The 19,615-nt window shown below is 38.3% G+C and overlaps 1 protein-coding gene and 2 long non-coding RNA genes across 9 annotated transcripts in view; all 3 read left to right on the top strand.

Annotated features, from left to right (window-relative positions):
• The window catches only part of si:dkeyp-9d4.3 (caskin-1), a 105,639-nt gene that overhangs the window by 35,196 nt on the left and 50,828 nt on the right, over nt 1-19,615 (top strand). The gene's annotated exons all lie outside the window — the stretch shown is intronic.
• On the top strand, nt 9,078-12,686 carry LOC122829870. The gene is made up of 4 exons (XR_006370442.1): nt 9,078-9,269; nt 10,705-10,753; nt 10,873-11,012; nt 11,507-12,686. It is a non-coding gene; the product is annotated as an uncharacterized LOC122829870 (long non-coding RNA).
• Nucleotides 13,056-15,925, top strand: LOC122829871. 2 transcript variants are annotated; one of them, XR_006370444.1, is made up of 6 exons: nt 13,056-13,447; nt 13,603-13,846; nt 13,938-14,104; nt 14,177-14,403; nt 14,512-14,663; nt 14,760-15,925. It is a non-coding gene; the product is annotated as an uncharacterized LOC122829871 (long non-coding RNA). The 2 variants fall into 2 exon arrangements; XR_006370443.1 differs by having other exon boundaries at nt 13,057-13,447; nt 13,938-14,403.

Below are 19,615 nucleotides of genomic sequence, written 5' to 3' on the forward strand. Positions count from 1 at the left end.
CTCTGTGTACTGATATGGGCAGAAGAGACAGCAGTCGACGCAGCTCCATCTGGAAGAAGATGCGGATTTCTAGTGCCACCAGGGATCTGACATTCTAAATCCATATTGTATTGAGGAAATTTTGTTCACAAAAAGTATAGATATATGTTCACTTGTTTAACAACTCATAGTTAAATTTAAGAATGCTACAATTTACTTTCTTTATTTAAATGTTTGAATAAGTAGTGTTAATCAAAAAAACTACGTATACTTCTTCCACCTTATCTGTAAATACGCCCATAGTTTGAAAGCAACACAGCACACACACACTCACAAACTTTCATATTTTTGTATAAATCTGTCTTTATCTATAGGTTCATTAAATGCCAGAGGACTAAAAAATGCCACAAAACCAAAAGCTAAACACAGAACTTTTCTTCTTTCAAGAATCACATTCTAGTGACAACCATTGACTGTCTGGAAAAGTCATAGTGACTGTTCTGGAAAATATTGAAAAGTCAATATTTTGGTAGCCACACATGGTAGCCAGCATTCAGCTGGCACACTTACCTTAAAAAACAAATTAGATTGATCCTTTTGAATAAGTGAGATTCTCAAGGACATTTCATATTTATGATATTATCATATTGCAATCAAATTTTGATTACTATTAATATTTATGGCTACAACTCAAAACATGAAAATTCAAAACTTCTTTCTCTGATAGAAAATCATCTAACTGATGGTCTAAATAAATTTCCTAATACAGTTTTTATTATAGGAGGGGATTTTAATATGATTCAACTGGACAAATGACCACCTCAAACTCAAAATTTAAGTGTTCTTCTTAAATCATTCATGCAGAGATACAATTTAAAGGATATATGGAGAGAAAAATATCCACTGGACTCCACTTTCACCTGGAGTAGCAATGATGGGTCTAAACCACATATGTCAGAGTCAAGGCCCGCGGGCCACATCCGGCCCGCGAGACGATTTTTTACGGCCCCTGGGATGATCTTGATTTATTATTAGAACCGGCCCGCAGACTGCAGCAAGCCGGCACCCCGTCTGAAAAAAAATATCTTCCTTATTTGAACTGTAAGTAGTTCTTTAAATGTTCTGTGAGATGATGTACTTACCCATGTATCCATAACAACCGGAACTTTCAATATCCACCAAGTTATTGCCGAAATATACCGTCTATTAAACGAGTGCCCCCCGGATTAATTCAACCCACTCTCACTCCCAACTCGTCATATATTGACGCATGGTACTTCCGTCCTCGTCACATATTGACGCTGGTAATTCGGCCAATATGTGACGCGAAGGGTTTTACCTGATGCCTTACCGTAATTTTTGCCCTAAACCTAACCAATTTTTGGGTTTTGAAGTGTCGGCAGTGTTTGCGAGGACCATTCGCGTAAATAATCCATGTAAAACATGCGACCTTCCAAAATCGTCAAAATCGTCAAAATTTTACGGTGAAGGAACCTGCCCAAGTCGTCACATATTGACGCGAAGGGTATACCCTTCGCGTCAATATGTGACGCATGGTCAGACGGCGTCCCAACTCGAGTCGGGTGTGAGAATGTGTTGATTAATTACACTCTCTGCAGCTGCAGCTGCGAAGTTACCGTATTAACCCGATACTTGCTGGAAAGTGCAACGTCTCCCCTTTCAGAAACCGTTGGAATTTTTCCACTTAGCGCTACGTGTGGCGGAATTAGGTACTGCAAATTTAGATGTGTCGCCGGCGACACGTCCGGTCTAGAAGGGTTATTAGCACAGCAGTCGTCAGCATAACTGTAAAATTAACTTTCAGATACCCATCAAAAATGGCAAAAAGGAAGGTGGACACTGAGAACCGGGGGTTTCAAACAAGGTTTAGAGTTTATATTTAGAGTTTTTACTCAGTTCAAGTTTAAAAGTTAAAGTTTAATATTTGTTTTCACTGCATGTTACTTCTCCTTGATGAAAGTGTTGTTTTTGATTAATAGATTTTTGCACTTTATTTTATTGTATTTCAATCCAATTATATTTTAAAAATATTTCAGTTGTGTCTGTTGAAAATTAAAGATTACTGACAGAGCCATAAGAAAATATTGCTTTATTTATCTGATCATATTGGAATATATTTGTTAGGTTTTCAGTAGGTTCAATTAGGTTCACTAGACTATATGCGTCATTTAAAAAAATTTCAATGAACATTTGATCAGTCCGGCCCTCGGCTTGTAGCTAAATTTTTTATTTGGCCCTCCGTCCATTTGACTTTGACACCCCTGGTCTAAACAGTCTCGGATTCACTATTGGTTAGTATCTGACTCCTTAAAAGCCAATAACATTATTGTTGATATTCTTCCCACTCCATTCACAGGTCATAAAGCAATATATATTTTGATAAATCTGTCTGGTAACCATTCACGGAATAGGAAAGCCTTCTGGATCCTAAACAACTCTTCAGTTAAGTTAGACTGAGTACAACAAAACATCTCCCAAACAATCTCTTATTATTTTGACAAAACTAATGCTCAAAATAAATATGGCCATATCTGGGAGCTTTTAAACCCTTTCATGCATGAATTATGATCCCTTGTGTCAGTATTTTTTTCCCTTTTTTATTTTTTATTTTCTTAAGGCATAAAAAAAGGTAGGAAATTTTTTTTTTATTTATTTATTTATTTTAGGTGATCAATTGTAATTTTCTCCAAATACAAAGTTGTTATTTAAAAACTACATCAGTAGTATTGTTCTTTAGGGGTTAGCTGGCAGATTTTTTTTTTTTCCTGCAAGAGTCGTCTACAGTAGAAGGAGGCATTGGGTCAATCGGCATGCTTTTTGGTCTGTCAGCCATATTGGATTTAACAAAAAGAATTTCTTGCATTGGCAACTGATGACCAGTAGTTGAGTATTTTGTGCTGCATTAGTGTCCACTAGTGGTCTGTGTGCATTTATAACATACAAATCCACAAGAAGCACCAGATAGCTGTCCACTGTAGTGACCACTATGCATGAAAGGGTTAAATTTGAGATTACGAAGTTCCTAAGACAAACTGGTTCTGCTTCAGAAAAGTCTAGGAAAGTTGAAGAAAATAAAATCATTAGCAAAATTATGAGGCTCTCCAAAAAGAGTTCCTCAGATTTGTTAGATGTTGATAAAATAAATTTCACTTACAAAAACAACCTTTGTAAGATCAAGATTAAAATTTTCTGTTCACCTTTGTCCCTAATGGGGTCAGGAGGGTTGCTGGTTCCTCTCCAGCTACGATCCGGGCGAGAGGCGGGGTCACCCTGGACAGGTCACTAGTCTGTCGCAGGGCAACACAGAGACACACAACCATTCACACACACACCCAGGGAGAATTTAGAGAGACCACTTAACCTGACAGTCATGTTTTTGGACTGTGGGAGGAAGCCGGAGAACCCGGAGAGAACCCACCATGCACAGGGAGAACATGCAAACTCCATGCAGAAAGACCCCGGGCCGGGAATCGAACCCAGGACCTTCTTGCTGCAAGGCAACAGCTCTACCAACTGCACCACTGTGCAGCCCCAATAAGAAATTATAATTAATTAAATAATTTATTCTATAAATGATTTAAAAAACAATGAATTCCCTGGGTCAGATGGATTAACTACAAGCAGTTTGGTGATCAACTTACTCCTTTCCCAGCTAACGTTTTCTTAGAAAGCATTGAAAAAAGCTTTCTCCCCCTACTTTAAATCAGGGGATTATTACCCTTATACCTAAGCCCAAAAAAGACAAGTTATTTATTGATAAGTGGCATTCTATAAGGCTCTTAAATAATGATTATAAAATCCTTGCATCAGTATTTGCAAAAAGACTTAAATTAGTTTTAAATACAGTTATTGGAGAAACGCAGTCTGGATTCCTATGAAATAGGAATAATCCAATAACATGAGGCTCGTTCTTGATATTCTGGACTATTCAGAATTAATTACTGATAATAGCTTCATACGTTTTTTAGACTTTTATAAAGCATTTGATTCCATTAATCACAACTTTATCTTTAGCTTTCTTCTTAATTTTGGATTTGGTCCTTTTTTCTGCAATACAGTTTAGTTAAAAAATGGCACCTCACTTAGATTGAACCTATTTCCAGGAATTAGTCTGGGCTGCCCAATCTCCCCTTATCTCTTCATTTTAGCTACTCTGATTCTTTCTGACTACTTTTCTATAAATCAACTAGGGTTAGGGTATTTAAATTAAGATATTTCTGTTTTTGGTAAAGAAATACAAATTAGTCAGTTCGCTGATGATACTACTCCAGAGTTTCCCCCAGCGTATTATAGGCCTGGCGGCCCGCCATGCTTTACTGCTCCCGCCGCTAGGCTAAGCTGCTTGTTTGCTGTAAATTACCTCATTTTTATACATGGTAACAGGGAAAATGAAGGTTTATGAGTATTCTTGGTGAAATCCGTTTACGCGCAATGGCGACATCTAGTGGTTAAAACGTTAAAAATACAACACTGTTTTGTTGTACTTTTCTCACACCGGTACCCCCAAAACCACTACCTTTCTCTACCTCTTTACACAGTAACACCGACTGCAACATGTCACGAAGAAAAGGTTTAAAAAACGTTGGATTCCTTTTTTTTATTATTCTTTTTTTTTTCAAAGTTAGAGGAACAGTGGAAGAATCTACTCTTTTACTTGCCGACCAATGGGAGCGCACCGACACCTCGTGAACGTTAACCGGGCCGCGGCTAATTAAGACCGAGCCACGTGCAGCTACCCCTGGAATTGGCACTAAGAGCCACAACACCAAATATCAAAACAGCCGGTTTAAAATGGGTAGTTGAGCCGAAGTTCAGTGGGTGGCTTTATAAAACTGAATATGGTAAGCATATTTTGTACTTCGTGAAAATATTAATATAATGCATTTTAATTTATCCTGAGTTAACGGTAAATTGTTGCTATTAAATGAACCATTAGATGTTGTGTTGTTAAAGCTGTTTGTGGTTCCTAGGTATGTTTTGCCGTGTTTGTCGCAATCAGCGACCAACACAAGGAGGTTCAGTTAGGGCCTAACTGAAGGTAACATCTCTAATGCTTTTCATGCTCTAGGCTTGTCAGTCACAGAGGCCTTTGAGCTAGTAATTAATATGGAGCATGAGGCAATCATTGGTGGGTTTAAATGTCTTTACTGGTAAGAACTAAAAACCAAGTACAATTTGAGTTATAGTTTCTAATTGTCTGTAATGTCTATTAAGGGCGCCAGAACGGTTTTACCAAACAGCCCAGCCAGCATGCATGAGTGGGCCCCACTTGGGTTTGTTGTGGGGTACATGGGTAATGAGTGGGCATGGGTTTTATCTGGGCAAACTGCATGAGACACATGTGGTTAACCTAACATGGGACCCATATGGGCTGGCCCATTTGGGCTAAATGTATGGGCCCTATTTAGCAGTGATGTGGGCTAACTGGGAATGGGACAGATGTGGGCTACGCTGTGTGGGGCCCATATGGTTTCTGTATCATGGGCCCCACATAGGAAGCCCATGTGGGCTGACCACATTGAACCCACATCACATAAACATGGGCTGACCGTACATGGGTTGGACCTGGGCATGGATATGTAGGCCCCAGTCCTATTTTATGTGGGCTAACTGGGAATGGGACAGAAATGGGCTACACTGTGTGGGGCCCATATAGTTTCAGTATCATGGGCCCCACATAGGAAGCCCATGTGGGCTGACCACATTGAACCCACATGACATAAGCATGGGCTGACCGTACATGGGTTGGACCTGGGCATGGATATGTAGGCCCTAGTCCTATTTTATGTGGGCTAACTGGGAATGGGACAGAAATGGGCTACACTCTGTGGGGCCCATATAGTTTCAGTATCATGGGCCCCACATAGGAAGCCCATGTGGGCTGACCACATTGAACCCACATCACATAAACATGGGCTGACCGTACATGGGTTGGACCTGGGCATGGATATGTAGGCCCTAGTCCTTTTTTATGTGGGCTAACTGGGAATGGGACAGAAATGGGCTACACTCTGTGGGGCCCATATAGTTTCAGTATCATGGGCCCCACATAGGAAGCCCATGTGGCTGACCACATTGAACCCACATCACATAAACATGGGCTGACCGTACATGGGTTGGACCTGGGCATGGATATGTAGGCCCTACTCCATTTTTATGTGGGCTAACTGGGAATGGGACAGAAATGGGCTACACTGTGTGGGGCCCATATAGTTTCAGTATCATGGGCCCCACATAGGAAGCCCATGTGGGCTGACCACATTGAACCCACATCACATAAACATGGGCTGACCGTACATGGGTTGGACCTGGGCATGGATATGTAGGCCCTAGTCCTTTTTTATGTGGGCTAACTGGGAATGGGACAGAAATGGGCTACACTGTGTGGGGCCCATATAGTTTCAGTATCATGGGCCCCACATAGGAAGCCCATGTGGGCTGACCACATTGAACCCACATGACATAACCATGGGCCGACTGTACATGGGTTAGACCTGGGCATGGACATGTAGGCCCTAGTCCTTTTTTATTTGGGCTAACTGGGAATGGGACAGAAATGGGCTACACTGTGTGGGGCCCATATAGTTTCAGTATCATGGGCCCCACATAGGAAGCCCATGTGGGCTGACCACATTGAACCCACATGACATAACCATGGGCCGACCGTACATGGGTTAGACCTGGGCATGGACATGTAGGCCCTAGTCCTTTTTTATTTGGGCTAACTGGGAATGGGACAGAAATGGGCTACACTGTGTGGGGCCCATATAGTTTCAGTATCATGGGCCCCACATAGGAAGCCCATGTGGGCTGACCACATTGAACCCACATCACATAAGCATGGGCTGACCGTACATGGGTTGGACCTGGGCATGGATATGTAGGCCCTAGTCCTTTTTTATGTGGGCTAACTGGGAATGGGACAGAAATGGGCTACACTCTGTGGGGCCCATATAGTTTCAGTATCATGGGCCCCACATAGGAAGCCCATGTGGGCTGACCACATTGAACCCACATCACATAAACATGGGCTGACCGTACATGGGTTGGACCTGGGCATGGATATGTAGGCCCTAGTCCTTTTTTATGTGGGCTAACTGGGAATGGGACAGAAATGGGCTACACTGTGTGGTGCCCATATAGTTTCAGTATCATGGGCCCCACATAGGAAGCCCATGTGGGCTGACCACATTGAACCCACATCACATAAACATGGGCCGACTGTACATGGGTTGGACCTGGGCATGGATATGTAGGCCCTAGTCCTATTTATGTGGGCTAACTGGGAATGGGACAGAAATGGGCTACACTCTGTGGGGCCCATATAGTTTCAGTATCATGGGCCCCACATAGGAAGCCCATGTGGGCTGACCACATTGAACCCACATGACATAACCATGGGCCGACCGTACATGGGTTAGACCTGGGCATGGACATGTAGGCCCTAGTCCTTTTTTATTTGGGCTAACTGGGAATGGGACAGAAATGGGCTACACTGTGTGGGACCCATATAGTTTCAGTATCATGGGCCCCACATAGGAAGCCCATGTGGGCTGACCACATTGAACCCACATCACATAAGCATGGGCTGACCGTACAATGGGTTGGACCTGGGCATGGACATGTAGGCCCTAGTCCTTTTTTATGTGGGCTAACTGGGAATGGGACAGAAATGGGCTACACTGTGTGGGGCCCATATAGTTTCAGTATTATGGGCCCCACATAGGAAGCCCATGTGGGCTTTCCACATCGAACCCACATGACATAAACATGGCCGTACATAAGTTGGACCTCAACAAGGAAATGTAGACCCTATAGATTTTTATGTCAGTTAATGGTACAAAACTTTCGAACATCTTAATAGAGAATGTGGTTAACCTGTAACTTTCAAACTTTTCACTATATGTCAAAAGCAAAAGCTGCAAGAGCAAGAAACTAAAAATTTGGAAAAAAAATTACCCAAAGTATCAGATTGATGGTCTTGCCAAGGCAATTTGTACTCAGTTGGCCTCTAATGTAGTTGATATGAAGTGTAGAAGCAATTGCATAAGCTTTTCTGTCTACAGAAGGAAAAGCTTTCCTTGGATGGTTACCTCGTCTTGGAAGTCACCAAGGTGTATTGTATTTGTACCTAAAACATGCTCACTATGTGATCTCTGTGTCTGGCTCATTTACTAACACCGACATGACACTACGCTTCCAAAAAGACCAGGATATTGCCATTAAAAAATAATGCTTCAATGCTTTATTTTTTAAAACAGTTCAGTATTGTTCTTACTACACTTTGAACACCTAACGGTTTTTCTTTTTATTATTTACACTAGAACAGTCCAGTCCAGTCTGGATGTGATTTTTGAGACATAATCTGTTTTAAATATGCACCATGTATATGTAATCTTCTGCTCACTCAAAATTAGGTTCAGATCTGGACTTTTCACCTTGCTTTTTTTAATGCAAAGGGTTTATTGCAGCTTTTTCACAACAGGATTTAATTCTTATTTGGAGAAATTGTTCAGATCAGACCATTGTGAAAAATATTACAAAATGTTTAGAAAATAAATTTAAGCAAAACTCATTATCAAGTGAGAAAGACTAAAATTTTGAGCATCTGTTTCATATATCTGCAAACATTTTCCAAGTTGTCAGCATAAATAAAATGAAATAAAAACTTAACATTTCTATTAATGATTAATTTTATATATTTTAATCTGGTTGCAATGATCTTTTTAACCTTTTTATTGCTCTATTGCAGGATGTCAAACTCCAGTCCTCAAGGGCAGGTGTGCTGCAGCGTATAGATGTGCCTCTCCTGCGCCACACCTGAATAAAATAATTAGTTCATTAAGGCTCTGTAGAACTTATCTACACAAGGAGGAGGTCATTAAACCATTTCATTCCAGGGTTCTGTACATGTGGCACATCTATACGCTGCAGGACATGGAGGACAGGAGTTTGACACTTGTGCTCTTGGCACCTTTGCCAATAAAGATTGGTGAATTGAAGTAGGCATTTTACACATCCACTATAGAAAATAGTTCCAAAGAACATTTGAATAAGGAGGACATTTATTTATTTTTGTTTGAGCACGTTTTTGAGTGTTACATCGGTTTTACATTTGTTAAACCGATGTAACACTCAAAATTAATCTTGTGTTTCTTGGAAAACGTAAAATTAACTGCGGATGGATATGCGGTTTCACACTCCAACGTATTCTCCTCATCAGTCCGTTTGCGCGGAATCTGCAGGTTGACTGTCCTACGAAACAATCTGTAAGTACTTCTCTTCTGTCTTTTTTACGTGTATTATATCAAATTTTAGGGAGATTTTAAATCGCCAGTTAAAGAAATGTGCTGGTCGTAACAGATCGGATGACCGGCGCACCCCAAAAGATTATTTATGTTTTTTTTTTTTTATCCTTTCTTGTGACAGTTTTTTCTGATATTGTTAAAACACAATAAATAATCTACCATCAATAATATAAGAATATTTTGGTGCAGAGCGATTTCAAACTCCGTATTGTTTTGAGCCATAACATTTTCAAATAATGCGGCGCCATTATTTGCTGAGCTACCATTGGTTCATTTGAGCGCTAACCCGGCAGAATAAATTCGGTTCACTAAAGAATCTAAGTTGCTAGCAGAATTTGTTTCAGTGTCTTGACACAATAAAAACACTTGCATGATTTAAAAAGAGTAACTATTGTGATTTCATTCTATGTACATGGGCTTTTAATAATCTTTCTCACAATCAGTTAAACCAGCATGCATGGGTGGGTCTCATGCATGCTGGCTTGGCTGGGACCCACCTATGCAAGGGTGCTTTTTTTATTTTAAATGAAACTGCATTGAACGTTTTGTTGTGGGCTAGATTGGTAGTGATTGGGCATGGATTTTGTGTGGGTGACTGCATGAGCCCCACATGTTTAACCTAAGATGGGAGCCATATTGTTGACCCATTTGGGCTAATTGTATGGGCCTTATTCAGCATTAATGTGGGCTAACTGGGAATGGGATAGATATGGGGCCCCTGCGATGGACTGGCGACCTGTCCAGGGTGAACAGCCCGGAAAGTAGCCGGGGATAGGCACCAGCAACCCTCCTGACCCATTAGGGACAAAGGGTGTATAGAAAATGGATGGATGGATGGATATGGGGCCCACTTGGTTTCAGTATATTGGGCCTAAAAGCTTTTTTGTAAATAAAATAAAGGCATAGCAGTTAATATTTTTAAATCATGTTTGTTTTATCATGTAAGTGACACTTTAAAGTGTTTTGTTTTCTCATAATTTGTTTCAGTCTGCAGCTGTTGTGTGTTGGTCTATAGACTAGTCTTCAGTGGCCAAGCCTGATTCAATGATTGAAAGATGAAGAATTTCTCTGATATTTTTGCAATATTTTGCTAGCACTTATGTGAAATATACTTATATTTAAGTGTAGCTCTTGTTCTTTAATGTGTACAATATTTTAGGATTTATTAGTAATATTTATTAGTGATTTTTCTAAACTACTCTTAAGATTAATACTACTGTCAGTCCTGTCACAGTACCAAATAAATGAGGATAATTGCATTAGTGAAACTGTTCAGTGTTTACAATATAAGGCTTCAGTGATTAATCTATACAAAGGCTGATTTGCCTTAAATATATATAGGCTTTTTGAAAAGCCCAAATGTTATTTTAACTGGACTAATAAATATTTTTCGCAGACTTCAAGAGCATCAACCTGTGAAGATCGCCTTTGACGATTTGAAAAAGGTAAATTAATACAAAAATTAAGCATAAGTGGGAAATAATAACAAACTGATTAATAAAAATAAAATGTATCATGTATCCTGAGTTCAAAATGTTGTCTTATTATTGTCATTATACCTAAGGTTGCCATGGTTACAGAAATTGGAGGAGTGTCCAGCTGTGCGAGTCCTCATGCCCCATGAATTGGCGGTCCAGTTCAGCCTTTTTGGACGACATTGGAAACACAAGCTCCGTGACCCGCGTCTCTTTGAAGTTGTGTATGGTAAATATCAATTTTAATGGTCAGAGTAAATTCTTTTTCCACTTTTCTTTCTTAAACATATGTTAATTTATTTTGGTTGTTATATGCTTTTTGTTTGGTATTTTTAGTAATCTTTTAGGTTAAAAACTGAGACTTCAATTTTTGGTTTTATTTTCATAGTTTTCTTTCATTGTGTTGAGAACTTAAAAAGTTTTGTTACATGACAAAATTTGAAGGTAATATTGTTTGTTTTTCAAACAGTATTAACAAAATCTACAAAACCATAATAAAACCTTTCTTATGCCAGTAGTTGATTTATATAGATGGATATATTTAAAATTTACCATAAGAATATAGTTTTTGTACATCATAATAATGACTCAAGAGTGCTTTTGATTATGGCAGATCTCTGCAAGCATTTTTGCCCCATGAAGGGGGAGATGCAAATCTCATAAATTTTACACTGTACTAAAGTAAAATACTAATACAATTTCTACCTTTGCTTGTTATTTTAGGGACACTTAAAAGAAATGGATCCATCTACAGAATCACACAAAGATATGGAAAAGGCACTCTCAAAGTGGTTTACTGGAGCCTGTGACTGGTGGAAATAGGAAAGTTAGAACAACTAGGGAGGCTGTCAGTTCAAACTCAGGTGGGCAGATCTTTCAAGATGGACAGTTTCAATAATGTATGAGAGCTTTCTAAGTTTAAGCATGCATGTGACATGAAGGTTATTCTTAAAAATGTTTGACAAAACGGTATTGTGAAAGATCTATATAGCTCTGGGTATGTATATACATATATATCTACAGTACAGACCAAAAGTTTGGACTCACAGTTGTGTCCAAACTTTTGGTCTGCACTGTATGTTATATAGATGGTATTTAGATTTATACATTAATATAGATCTTTACAGATATATGTAGGTGTCTTTATATGTGTGCAGCTATAGATATATGTTCATTAATCTATATTTATAGATCTGTTTATATGTTTGTTATAGTAAACTAGTTTCTGTTTTCAAAATGCCATGTGAATAATTGTTTTTTTATTTTATTTTTTTTAACAGCGCATTTTTTGTTGTGGCACAATTTGCTGAGTGTTAATGAAGTTCTAATAATTGCTGTAGTGAGGTAAAAAATAACTTCTGACAATATTTCAAATTACAAAATAAAACGCCTTGACCAAAATAAATTTTTCATCTCTTTTTTTTTTCTATTGCAAGTTTTATGCTAACACATTTTAGGACCTTTGTTTTGTTGATCAAGATTGCATATCTAAGAATGTAATTCACTTCCAGGTTAGGTGAGAAAGACCCCATTGTTCCTACAAGGATATGGCATCTGGGTCCCACTGAAAACCCAGTTAAAGCCCATTAAAATATACCTGGGCAAACCCATGTGGGGCCACCATGGAAACCTTGGACAAACCCACTTGTTACCCATATTCTAGCCCAGATCAGACCCAATTGGGACCTAGGTAAATATTCCTCAAGGCACCTTCGTGGGTCTCATGTAAGATAACCATCTGGGTCCCACTGAAGACCCAGTCAGAGCCCATTAAAATCTACCTGGGCAAACCCATGTGGGGCCACCATGGAAACCGTGGACAAACCCACTTGTTACCCATATTCTAGCCCAGTTCAGACCCAATTGGGACCCACATAAATATACCTGAAATCACCCAAGTGGGCCACAGGTGGGCCTCATGTAAGATAACCATCTGGGCCCCACTAAAGACCCAATCAGAGCCCATTAAAATCTACCTGGGCAAACCCATGTGGGGCCACCATGGAAACCGTGGACAAACCCACTTGTTACCCATATTCTAGCCCAGTTCAGACCCAATTGGGACCCACATAAATATACCTGAAAGCACCCAAGTGGGCCACAGGTGGGCCTCATGTAAGATAACCATCTGGGCCCCACTAAAGACCCAGTCAGAGCCCATTAAAATCTACCTGGGCAAACCCATGTGGGGCCACCATGGAAACCGTGGACAAACCCACTTGTTACCCATATTCTAGCCCAGCTCAGACCCAATTGGGACCCACATAAATATACCTGAAAGCACCCAAGTGGGCCAAAGGTGGGCCTCATGTAAGATAACCATCTGGGCCCCACTAAAGACCCAGTCGGAGCCCATTAAAATCTACCTGGGCAAACCCATGTGGGGCCACCATGGAACCCGTGGACAAACCCTTTTGGGACCCATATTGACAGCCCTCTTTTAACCCATATGGGGCCCACCTAGGTATGCTGGCTGGGAGCTGACAGACTCCTGGCCTCAGCTAGTTTCTGTGCTCGCAAAGATGCTGCAGACAATGTTCCATTCATGAAAACGTTCCCAGGGCACCTTCAAGATCTGAACATTTATTTTAGGAACGGTGTCAAACACACAGCCTATTGAAAGCAGCTTCCAGTGTTCTACAAGTGGACAGCCTAAACATAACAGTAAGTGATCTTAATTGTTCCTTAATCTTTCAGACATCACTGTTTGCAAAAATGGGCTAAATTCCCTGTATTGAATTTATCAATGTTTAAGAAATTATTTGTAGGATAATTTTCCACACATTTCTTTCTGAATCTCTCTTTCCTTTGCACATTAGCAGGTGAAGGACACAAGATGGCTGTCCCAAGATAGATCTCAGCTCTTCAGTGAAATCTGGCAGCTGTACAGGCAGCTCTTGCTGAGGAGGTAGAGAAAAAGGACCTTGTAGCAAGGGGTCTTTATACGTAGTGTGCAACATACAGGTTTGTAGCTGCCATCCATCTCAAAGCAGATGTTCTTCCCCACCTGACACGGCTTTCAAAGGTTTTCCAAAAGGAAGTAGTCAATTTTTCAAGAAACATGTAAGTTGATTTTTAAGGACTACCCTAACTTATTTGTTTATGAAAAATTATGAAAGGCAAATTTGTATCTTTAATCTTTTTATTTAATTAGGTGTATGTTACAGTTGAGGCCATTCAACAAATCAAGGAGGCAGGAGATGTGTGACCTCCAGGGTCATATCTCAGTTTTTTGGAAGAAAGAGTGAAATGCCTCAGCATACAGGCAGAGGAGGAGCGGAGAAGCCACAGGGGTGATTTTGGACTCGTTTTTGAATTCAGGTCTTTAATATTCAGTGTTTCCAGTTACAAACTTAGAAAATATTATAGAATTAGACAACTAACTTTCACAAGGTAATGGAGCCATGCTTGGACCATCTGATTGAGCATCATGAGAGGAGATTCCCAGAGATGAACATCCTTACTGGATTCAACATACTCAACCCACAAGCAGGAAGGAAGAAGATGACTTTCAAGAGAACTTGCAACTGCTTGTCAAAAGGTTTCCCACTTTGGATGAAGGGGCAGTACTCCAAGAATGGACCAGTTTAAAAGTCTGTCTTGGCCAAGGCATTTTTATGGTAAATAGCAGAAGCAAAATGTTTCAGAAGTTTCTTTAAAACATTTTTTTATTATTCACTTCTTTCCTAAAAGTAATTATTCCAAAAACATTTGTTTGTTTGTCTTAGGACAAGTCAAAGCTGGAGGTGATGCAGGAAATGGCCTCTGATTTGATGAGCTGAAGCTCCTCTACCCAAATCTGTCCCTCCTCTCTGCCGTTGCATTGACAGTTCCATTCTCAGGTGTGAACTGTGAAAGAGTCTTTTCAGCTATGAACAGGGTAAGTGTTTGATTGTTTTTTTGTTGTTTTTTTTTACTTTTCTACCAGCAGTTTCTTTAGCTATACATTTTGTCAGTTCTGGTTTATTTTCAATAGATAAAGACTGACCTCAGAAACAGACTTCAGGGCAAAAGCCTCCCAGCGAGTTTACAAATCAGAATAAATGGACCCAGTGTGACTGACATGGACTTCGATAAGGCTCTGGAAGAATTCTTTACAAAACCCAGAAGGATGATGTGCCACAAAAATTCAAAGATCAAAGCTCAACACAGTAGAGCATCTCTCTTATTTTTTTGAGTTTTCTTTCAGAGGCTTTGATGTGAGACGTGTCTTGGTGCTTTGATTGCACTTAATTTATGTTTATTTCATTTGTATATCTTTTAAGGTAGGATTCAACAAAAGTGCAAACAATTAGTACTTATTTTAATTGTATTTTTAGTTAACAGTTTAAAAAGTGTTCCTTTTTATAAGGCTGTAGTTGTGGAAATATTCTTTTTACAGTCGGCCGGCAGTCGGCCTCTTGTCTGGGGGAAACCCTCTAGTCTGTTTTTAAGAGATAGCAGTCAAGTTTCCCTGCTTTAAATTTAATCCAAACTTTCTCTGATGTTTCAGCACTTCACTTGAACATGGACAAACTTCTACGGTTAAAGATTGTGATTTAGATTCTGTCTGTAATATTCCTGTCAAACAAAATGTCACTTATTTAGGCATAATTATCTCTAGGGATGATTTGGAAAAGTGTTCATCAAATTTTGCTCCCTTAGTTGATAAAACCAAAAAACCCTTTAATTTATGGCTTCAAAAAGATCTAAGCCTTGCAGGACAGATATTGTTATCTAAAGCAGAGGGAATATCACGGCTCCATGCATTTAGACAACCAAACTATAAAATCTATTGACCAAATGGTATTCAATTCCTTATGGAAAAATTGTATACATTTCTGAAGAAAATCAGTGGTAATAAATTCTTATGAAAAAGGAGGGTTGAGTTTTCTAGATTTCCCAACTCTAAATAAAACATTCAAAATAAATTGGTATCTAAAAAAATCCATCCTCCATTTGAAATACTTTTACAAATGACATTTTCTCCAGTGTAGGGTTTTCATTTCCTCCTCTGTAATTATAATGTAGAGAAAACACCAGTCAAACTTTCTGCATTTCACAAACAAGCACTTCTTTCATGGCACTTATGTATGTAAACATAAGTTTTCTCCACATAAATTCTACTTCTGAAATAAAGAATACATCCTTCACAAAAATAAATCTTTGTTTTATCCGAAATGGTTCAACAAATAAATCCTTCTGGTGGGTCAGCTATTCAACAAAATGGAATGTTCACTCAGTTTCGGGTATAACCTGACTGTAACCTCTAAAGAGTGTGATATTGTGTTGGACTAGTGAAACATGTGAACTCTTTAGAAATAATGTTGTTGATGAATATCAGGCCTTGTTGGATGGAACTGACGTCAGTGTTGGTAAAATGTGTTTTTCTTCTACTTGTAAAAATAACAGAACTATTCCTGCCCTGTTTCAACAAGATATTATTTCTGTACCTTCATCTGTTTTCTGTTGGATGAATTTTGTCCCTGATTGACTATGGAAAAAGGTTTGGACTCATCAGAAACTTTTCATAAACAACAAAATGAAAGATGTCTCTTTTAAACTATTACATCAAATTTATCCAACTAATCAATACATGATGAAATACCTATAAGTTCTGCAAAGAGCAATCTAATTATTTTATTTGGCAAATTTGGCAAATTTCAAATGTAAATTTTCATCATCTTCACCTTTTTTTTTTTTTTTACACTTTTGGTTAAGAAAATTGAACTCTATCCATTATTTCTAAGAGTATCAATAAAAAAGCTGTAAACACTCATGAATGTTGTAGATCTCTGAATATTTTTAATTTGTCATGTCTGTAATATCTGCTCTCTATTCGTTTTGTTTTTCATACCAACGTATTTACTGTTGAAACCTACAACCCTGGCATACTTTGTCATATATTGTGTTCTGTTTCCTTTTTTTATGAATGATGCTCTGCTTTCAGGTCAATGACTATTGTTATTTTTAATTAATTAAAAAATATTAAATAAATACAATAAATGAATACAACTGCTAGAAATGGGGTATTGATTTTTATATTTAATGACGCAGAAAAGGATTTCTTGTCTCTGTTAAACAACTCAAGTCTATTTTTCTTTAATTGTGCTTCTAACTCACAAATAGCCCTAAAGGTTATTAATGCACACAACATTTGGTAGTATTGAAAAACTTGTTTTTATTTCCATGTATTTGACATCATTAGAAAGCTTTCACTCCTCATTTTCACAATCTGGAAATAACTGAAAATGGCCAAGTAGACGTGTTCATGGCTTTGTTGTGGCCAGTCACATTTCCCAAACAGCATCACTCTTTTCATTCAGATGAACAAAGAAAACAACAGTGCATGAGTTAAGAGACTAATAATTTCATTTCAGGTTGCATTATATTTTAAGATGTGTTATCGCGGGGCGATTTCAGGTTAAGTGGTCCTCAGCCTGAAAACGTTAGAGGAACTCTGGGTCAGAGGAACCTTTTTCTTGACCCAACTTTTTTTGTTGTTGTTGTATGTATATCAATCATACATACAACATGTATATATATAATGCCAACAGTTTTTCACTGATAATTAAGAAAGTAATAAATAATTGCTTAGAGATTTTTTTTTAATTCAGAATTTTTTTCTCTATCAAAAACAAACTTCTTGGTTGAAAAAAAATTATTTGGGTGGCATATTAAGAAATATCTGCAAGGAGGGTTGCACAGTTTACCATGAAAGTATTGTCATTCCAATAATAGTGCAAAGAATGTAATAAATGTTTCCTAATGATTTTTAAGTATCAGAAAATCACTCCGTCACAGTGAGGATTAGGAACATGTTTTAAAACCAAAGGATGAAGGGAACTCCATTTATGGTCATTAATTCTTATTATCCCAATTTTAACCAATAAAATTGCCATTGCATAGTTTTCTAATATCGTTTACAATCATGCTCTTCAGTAGACCTGTGTAGTATTTTTTATTTAGTGGTGTCTGCAGTGAGTCCAGGTTTTGTGGACTGTTCTCAGACTTGCCCAGTTCCATACAGTGTGTTGTTACTGCGCAGCTCCCCCCCCCCTTCTCTCTACTCTCTACTTCCTCTTCTGAGAGGGGAGATGTGCTTCCAGCTCTCCATCTAATGGGTGAATTGAGTTTCCTAAATCTGATGAGATTTATCCTGCCCAGAACTGAAGTAAACTCTGTTTAAATTGGCATCGAGAAACGATTTGCCTGGTTTCTGACGACCTCCATCCAGGTGTCCCAACCTTCTTCCCCCTGTGAATTAGCCAGACTGATCAGCCTGCAGCCAAGTAGTTTCACAGAGCTCACCTGTTAACGGTCGCTCCTTCTCTTTTATTACAACTTGCACTTGCACAAAAGTGCAAAACCAGCAACCAATAAAACATTTTCCACCTCTTTCTCTCCAGAATCGAACATCAGAGCTATTTTACAACCATCAAAGAACTTTAATTGCAGTTACACCTTCTACACCATTTCAAGTTCAATGTCAAAATCACAATTATAACTTCTTTTACTTCTCTGATTTATCATTCATTTATAATGTTATGATAACCATAACTTATCAGTTACTCTTATTATAATCATAATGTGAGTTATTACAGATGTTTTCTGAAAAGAAACCAAGAATAATCCATGATTGTAATTATTTGATACCAAAGTTACAGTTACTTGTTTTACTTGTAAGTGTACCCACTAATGTAAATGTTAGTATTCTTACAATAAACCAATATTAATATAAGTATTTTACTTTGAATCTTATCCAATTACTCACAATGTTTAGATTTCTTTCTTTAAAACTTTTATGCTTTGAAATAAGTAATAGTCTCAACTATTTTTATAAATCTGCAGGCTGGAAACTTACTTCCTTTTTTTCCAGGAAACCTGCTCTTCCTGTTTTATGACTCTCTCTGTCTGACTATGATTTCTTATGATTAGATAGAAAAAGTAGAATTAAAGAAAAGTCTGCAGGAGACAAAAACAACACACACAACCAGATTGATTTTATTAATATTTAAGTCTACTGTTGGGTCTAGATGTCACTTGAGTGATTCATTTTAAAGATAACTTTATTTATTGTTATTGTTAAACTAAAATCTTCAGCATGGGGAAGTGGGATGATCTGGGGTTTTCTTGACAAGTGTCCTCTTTGGACCTGTTATGGCACTGAAAAGGGTTTTGTTGCTCTTTGTCTCAAGCTGCTGTCTCAAGTGTCCCAGGAATGTCATGTTTGCAAATACAATAGTTCCAGGGTCACAAAGGGTCATAAAGATGTCAAAAACAACAAGATGAGCCATGTTAGCCTGGAGCTCCCAGACTGTTCAGATATGGAAATCTTTACAAACTGTAATGTATTTTATTGCCAAAACTATTTGATAACCTGTCCATATTGTAGGAATCATGTATTCCAATCATGTCTTTGGCCACAGGTGTATATAATGAAGCACGTAGGCATGCAAACTGTTATTACAAACGTGTGAAAGATTGGCTCCATCTCAAGAGCTCAGTGAATTCCAGCATGGAACTGTGATAGGTTAGTTTTTGCAGAAATGGGCAAATTTAAGTAAATTAATGTTTTCTTGTGGAACAATTCTGACTCATAATGATTAACACACTCAGATGAGATGTTTTATTGTCTTTCCCATTTTGAACATTGGCTATAAGAAACAAAAAGTAGAAACTAATATGTCAATTACATTCAGTCTGGATTTCAAAGGAGAGAAAAATGTTGCACTAGTCATTTTGTTAAAAACTACTTTTTTGTTTTATTTTTTGCATTCAGAAATAGATGCACTCAATCTGATTGTGTATTGTTAATGAATCAACAGTGAAATTGTGTTACTGCCACAGAAT

The sequence above is a fragment of the Gambusia affinis genome, linkage group LG04 (genome assembly GCF_019740435.1).
Source record: "Gambusia affinis linkage group LG04, SWU_Gaff_1.0, whole genome shotgun sequence".
In the NCBI taxonomy this organism is placed as follows: Eukaryota; Metazoa; Chordata; class Actinopteri; order Cyprinodontiformes; family Poeciliidae; genus Gambusia; species Gambusia affinis.